The sequence below is a fragment of the Octopus bimaculoides genome, chromosome 9 (genome assembly GCF_001194135.2).
Source record: "Octopus bimaculoides isolate UCB-OBI-ISO-001 chromosome 9, ASM119413v2, whole genome shotgun sequence".
NCBI lineage: Eukaryota > Metazoa > Mollusca > Cephalopoda > Octopoda > Octopodidae > Octopus > Octopus bimaculoides.
Window position 1 is genome coordinate 79528151 of NC_068989.1, and position 7500 is coordinate 79535650.

Below are 7500 nucleotides of genomic sequence, written 5' to 3' on the forward strand. Positions count from 1 at the left end.
ATATATATATATATATATACGTGTGTCTCTATGAGTGTTAGTGTATCTATAAGACGAGAGGAAAACTGACATGTTTTATATATATATACAAACGAAATGAATGTAAAAATACGATGCATATCTATCCTAAGTGTGTGTGAGTGCGCGCGCGCGTGTGCACCTGCCGACTCTGTGCTGACACCGTTAAATGTAAACTGCGGTTAGCAAATATAAAAGAAAACCTAATGATAAGGAAACGAACTGGAAAACTCCCCCACGGTCAAGCCACATTCCGCATTGAGCGCGTACAAGTGAAACCAAGAGGTCGCCCTCAATAATTACAAAATCGCAGTAGGTTACAATTCAAGCACTACGTAAAGAGAAAAAAAATTGAACCTGGCAAAGAAAGGGCGTTTTAGCTATATCATCCGTCAGCATCAATACTTTAAGATTGTGGCGAATCATTGCATTTTCATAAGGAAAATACACTTTTAAAAAGACCACAGGTTTCGCTAACTTATTCAATATCGCGCCTGACAGGATCTTTGTTCATGAAGCTCACATTGCACACATGTACTTTCAGTTTCAGTTTCACTGTACGATGTCTAGAGTAAGTAAGTGTCTTAGCCTTGGATCGAGCAAGCTTTGTGAGTGAATTTCGTGATCGCAAAACCCGTGGCAGCTCGATGTATATGCACATATTTGTGTATGTGCGTGTGTGTGTGAGAGTGAGTGTGAGAGTGAGTGTGAGTGAATCTATGTATTTATGCTTATCCCCCAGCCAGTCTTAGTTTGTTACATCTCTGTAGCATAACGGTTCGGCAAAAGAAAGCGAGAAAATGAATCCGAATCTTAAAAAAAAAAAATAAGTGTTGGAGGTCAATTTGTTCCATTAGACACTTCAGGACAATTCTCTTGAATGGCTACAGCGCAATAAGTGTTTACAAGTAGAATGATGAATGGTAACGATGGTAGCCAAGCAATAAACTTGTGTTTCAGAAATACGACAGTGTTACAGAGTAATAAAAGCGCTTTAACGTGATACTAACGTCAACAATAAAATCTGTTCGATGTGAAGAATGCTGGCAAGAACTCCAAACTAGAAAGAGAGTAAAATCTCGTCACACACACACACACACACACACACACACACACACACGCACACACGCGCGCACACACACACAATACACACATACATACGCACGCATATATTCTTTTACATGTTTCAGTCATTTGACTGCGGCCATGGTAGAGCACCGCCTTATAATTACATACATACATAATGATGCCGTCTACATTGGACATGTAGGTGTAAAAGACTGTTTAAAAAGTCCGTTTTGAACGCCTTCATCTAAAAATCTGCTGACTTCTCCAGCCTAAATTGGTAACTGGTTTATTTTTCCAATAATTATTATAAGGCCGAATTGCCATAAACTACCGTAATTCTGTGAGAAACGGTTGCCATTTTCATGGCCTACGCATAAAACTACCCTTGAAAACGTTATTCTCATATCTGTAGTCGAAATAATGTTAATTTTTGTTGTACAGTGTAATTAATAAGAGAAACATCTTTTACTACCATCGTAGCGCTATCCTGAACAGATTTTAAAATATACATCTACACTACGTGGTATCTCGCTAACACGATCATGGCTGAAACTATCACCACCACGGATAAAACAACGTCACCAACGATGAAAGCTGTACTACTTCACCAGTAAGTTATTTAAGAAGACATAAGTGCTTTTCTCATTTTAATTGAACTCAACAACTAAGCCAAAATTTATTTCGGTACTATGAAAAATCCCAACATGGCCCTACAATCGGATACATGAAGCGATTAAAACAATACTGGAACGAAGCTTATCCCAACTTAAATACCTTCACGGCGAAACCGTTCCGACAACAAGCATGTGTTCTAAAAAAAACAAAAAAAGAAAGCACATCAACTGGTCCTCGATCCTCCCAAAACACTGAAAATGGGTCGAAATCTGCCAGTAGTGACGTAAAAAATAATGGAAACAAACCAGCACTCCTGCCATCGCTAAATTCGAGTGTCTCCAAATTTAGCTGACTCAGTAGCGAAGACTGCGGAATACATCCGTCACAAAAACATTTTAAAATTACAATTCGCAAAAAAATTTCTATTTTCTCGAAGCTTTCGTTGAACAAAAGACTATTCCCAATACGAATAAGAAAAAAATCCAACCGATCTAATATTTAAGGTTATCAACAATGTTGCTGGAGAGCACATGGAATCACGTGAAGTTAATTACTGGAATATTAATACTCATATACACAGCTGCTATTATTCTTAAAGAACACCTAGGAGAAATCTACGGTGAATAAAGTAACGAAATTACTAAACAGAAACAACCTAGATGGAAAACAAAACTTAAAGAAAACGTCAACAATGTGCGCCGGCATATTGGATGGTTAACTACAACAATAAAATGTAAGGAGAAAATGTTATCCCTCACTACCTTTACCTTAGACAAAAATTAACGAAACTTTATGGCAACTTTTCTCACCCAGCTCTTGAGGCAAAGCTGATCACTTTAAAAAATGAACTCAGGACGATGAGCGAGAAACTCTGCTATCACATGCGAATCTATGAGCGAGCCAGTATCAATCGCAAGTTTGTTTCCAACCCACAAATATTATACAAAGAGATGAGGAAGGAAAATATTACCATTAAGAGAGCTCCCTCCCAAGAAGATCTACAATCATTCTGGTGAAAAATTTGAAACGAAAAGAGGGAATAAATTTGGCATGCAGCAGTTTCCGGTAGTGTTTATAGGTTCATTACTGATAGTTTTACTCAATTGTCTATTGATCAGTTCAAAAAAATTGACCGACCTAAAGAATTAGTGTTACTTTTGTCAGAGCCTATATATATATATATATATATATATATATATATATATGAACAATTATATATATATATTATATAAAAACAATTAATTTATTTACATTATATTGATAAATTGGGTATATCTGATCACGTATAGAAAAATGGAGACCACCTCCCCCTGTGGGACGAAGTTAAAATAATAGACAGAGAACACTGGAAAATACGAAAACTAAAAGAAGCAGCACATAATGTACATAATTCCTCATCTCTTAAATATAGAACTGAATTAATTTACTATTAAATAATAATAGAATATAATAATATAAATTGTTTACATGTTCTTGAGTTATGAAGGTATTTGTCAGGATATTAGAATTTTCTTATAATCAAATATAATTTCATCATACACTTTGTCTGTCATTCATGACAGACTAATTTATTTATTATACATACATACATACATACATACATACATACATACGTACATACATATATATATATATATATATATATATATATATATATATATATATAGGCATATATTAATGTATTCAAATTGAAATATGATAGCATATCTTTCTCCATATCTATGTAACCATCTTCGTTTCTTTACGTATATGCGCTTGCAGATATGCCAGAGAACCCTCACACACATACTTGCACACATATATTCATAGCAGACATGTACTCTATAGGAATTAACAGTATTTGCAAAATTTGATCTAGAAGGAATTCTCATCAACTATTTCAATCTTTCAATTATAATGTCTGATCTGATGGTACGTCTGATGATAAATACAACTAAATTTGCTTCGTAAACATTGCACTTAATTTGTTTTAGCTGCTTATAATACTTGATTTTGTTATATTAAAATACTGACAAATACATACACAAAAATACTTGTATATATATATATACATTTGCAAATGGACAGCTATATATGCATATAGCTATGTAAGGTATATGTTATATATATATATGTATGTGTGTGTGTGTGTGTGTGTGTGTGTGTGTGTGTTTGTGTGTGTATGCATGCATGTATGTATGTATGTATGTATGTATTGTGTGTATGTATGTATGCATGTATTGTGTATGTATGCATGTATGTATGCATGTATGTATGCATGTATGTATGTATACAGAATGTGTATGAGAAAGAAATGGGGGCCAGAAAGTCTTGTAATGCTTTTAACTAAAACAACAAAATGAATTTGAGTTCTTGCATAGAAATTGGAAATAATGACTGTTAGCTCTTTAATTCTTGGTGCCATATAATTGAACCTTGAAAAAAAAACAACATAAAAACAGCACCCACCTCCACCAAAAACCAGCCAAAAAAGAAAAAAAAGAACCAAAAACTAAAGTCTTCAGCTACATAAAATATATATTTAATTTCATTTTAAGACCTGAAAGTAACCGGTTTGTCTCTGTAGAAAACAAAATAATTCTCTTTTTCTCATGGAGTCAACGTTAAATATATAAGTATTATACGCGTTGAGTCACTGTTTTTGTTTCAAAGAATTGACAATGGAACTATAACAGATGTATGTAGTTAGAAAAGAAAACCATAATTCGACCTTTTAAATTTTGCATAAAGTGAAATACCCATCTAATTCTTATGAAGTAATAATGTTTGAAAAAAATAAACAAAGTTTTCTCAGTTATCCGCCATATTTTATTTTAGTTTATTACTTGTTTTAGTCATAGGACTGTGGCAATACTGGAGCACCACCTTGTAGGTTTAGTCGAACAAATTGACCTCAAAAACTATATTACATTTGATAGTAATTCTATCGATTCCTTTTGGCGAATCAGTAATTTACAGAGATATAAGCAAACCAACACCGATTATCAAGCAGAGGGGAAACAAACATACACATATATACGGCGGACTTCTCGCAGTTTCCTTCTACCAAATTCACTAACATTGGTTGATATGGGATTTTAACAGAAAAAAACATTTGACCAGAGTACCGCGCATTGTGAATGAACCCCAAACTACGTGACAGGAGTGCAAGCTTCCTAACTAAGCGTCCATGTCAGTTTGTCTCTATGTTTGAGAGTTACGCTTTTAAAAGCTTTAACGGAAGATCGAAATAAATGGCATAATAAAAATATTGATTAGGTCTTTGATTTCCGGAGTATAAAATGTCAAAGTTGACCGCGGCAGTATTTGAAAATAGAATTCAAAGATCCGATAGAAATATTGAGAATTATTTTATTCATCTTTCTTAACGGTTCTGCTGATGCACTGCTGTTTATAGAAAAATAGTTTCTGATATAGGCATCGGGAGAGGAACTTTGTTCTCAGACTGTTAATTCCTATAGAGTACTGTTAGTCAATTATATTGACATCAAAGAATTGTCAGGCATTTCGTTATTATAACATATCAAAACAAATTTACTCGACATTAAATATGGAAGGAAAAATAGCCAATTTTAAACATTTACCATAAAACAGATTCAGAACTTACGCTATGAAAGAAAATGGAAGACATAATCGAAATCTTTAACATAATGAAACAATAACATGTACATCTCTAATTTTATATATCAAAATAGAGATAAGAAGCACTTATACATCGTGGAATTTCCACAGCTCTACTTTGTACTATAATTACTTCCAGCCCGGACTCAGTGACATGCTTATTTATGGAATGTATAGTGGTGGTAGAGGTTGTGGTGGTGAGGTTCTTTTTCTGATTCATAAAATCGACCTGCGATACTGGATTGGTAATCTATTTTATCGATCCACTAAATATGAGCGCCAAAATCAACAGGGCCAAATGACTCTGAACATAAAGAGAAGCAATTTTAAATACTGCAGAACATTTTATCTGCAAATGCTCTAGAGATCATACCAGTAACTGCCCGTCGTATAAAAATAATTTCCAACATAAGCACAACGCCTGGAGATTTAAGGCCGATTATAAGATCCATACCTGATTGTTACTTTATTTCGTAAATCTCGGAAGGCTGAAAAAGCCATGTTGATGTTGGCATCATTTGAATTCAGAAGGTGAAAAGCCGAAAGAAATAGAGTGTAATTTTTTCCCGAGCCTCTGGCGATTCTGTCAAGTCACCAGTTCACCAATCTGTATATAATATGCATTCCTGATTTAAGCACAAGGCCAGAAAATTTGTGAGTGGTTAGTCGATTACTTTGACCGCCATTACTTTACTGGTACTGTATTTCTATCGACTCATAAAGGATGAAAGATAAAGTAAACCTCGACGGAATTAGAACTGACCGCAAATGACCGGAAGAAATACCGTAAAGCATTTGGCCCAACGCTATAACGTTTAGCCAATCCACTTTTCTTAAAAGAAGAAAGCATGCGCGCACGACTTGGAATTTTGCGGCAAAGTGGTCTAGTGGATTAGTCAAATCAAATCAAGTTTATTGGCAAGAGAAGAGCACAATGTGCTTAAGCCATGTAAAAAAACACAAAACAAAACAGTTGTTGTTATATACAGTTTTATACATAGTCGCAACATTTGTCCAGAGCCTCTTTGAACAGGGGAGTGGTGGGCAGTTGAATGACATCTTGTGGTAGCTTGTTCCACGGAACTGTGATACGGACGGAGAATGCGGCTTTCCGCCTGTTGAATCGAAAGTGTCGGCGATACAGTTTGCGATCATGCCCACGAAAACCTCTATCCGGCGCAGGGGTGAAAAACTCCGCAAATGGTAGGCTTACATCTCCGTTGAAGATGTTGAAAGCCAGGATGAGATCCCCCCGCATCTTCTATCGTTCGAGTGAAGGTAATGCCAGCAGTTGGAGACGTATGTACCTCTGTATGACAGACAGAGGTACATACATACATATACACACATGCACACACATACATAATAAAAAAAACACACACACACAAATGCAGAATACATACATGCATACATGCAAACACACACATACATACATATATACATACACACACATACATAGATATATACATATGCACACATACACACAGACATACATACACACATGCACACATACATGCATGCATACATACACACACACTGAGACACGCGCATGCGCAAAAACAAACAAAAGCAACAACAGAACGCAGCGTAAATAACGGACAGAGTCAAGACTATTGAAAAGGTTGCAAGACGCCATGAAAATTTTAGGAAAATAAAAATAAGAAATAAGTGGAAATTTTACCGGTGAGTGTGTTAAATTTTAAGGCACAATAAGAAAATGACTCTCCCCAGACACAACAGTATATACATAAATATATATATATATATATATATATACATACATATACACACACACATATATACATATTCATACACGCACACATATATACACACATAGATGGAGAGAGCTAGATAGATAGATATATATACACACATGCACATCACACACATATGCATATATATAATGCTATATATGCGAGTGCGTGTCTGTTTTGTGTGTGTGTGTGTGTGTGTGTGTGAGAGAGAGAGAGAGAGAGAGAGAGAGAGAGTGTGTGTGTGTATCATTTTATAATGACTCTAGTCCTGATTTTCTTATTCTATAGTCCTATTCTACTCGTTTTGCGAAAATTCTTATACATAGACAAAATATATCGTTTTATATAATTCCTCTAATACATACGAACGCACAAACATATTATATGTCTATCTTTATGTGCATGGGTGTACTATCTATCTATC

General features: G+C 34.9%; 1 protein-coding gene and 1 long non-coding RNA gene across 5 annotated transcripts in view; one reads left to right on the top strand and one right to left on the bottom strand.

Annotated features, from left to right (window-relative positions):
• LOC128248741 (uncharacterized) overlaps nucleotides 1-2855 on the top strand; it is an 8325-nt gene extending 5470 nt beyond the window's left edge. The window contains exon 3 of the long non-coding RNA XR_008264928.1: nucleotides 1567-2855. This is a non-coding gene — a long non-coding RNA (uncharacterized LOC128248741). The remainder of the gene's footprint in view (nucleotides 1-1566) is intronic.
• Nucleotides 1-7500, bottom strand: part of LOC106872195 (gonadotropin-releasing hormone receptor) — a 787632-nt gene that overhangs the window by 3933 nt on the left and 776199 nt on the right. The gene's annotated exons all lie outside the window — the stretch shown is intronic.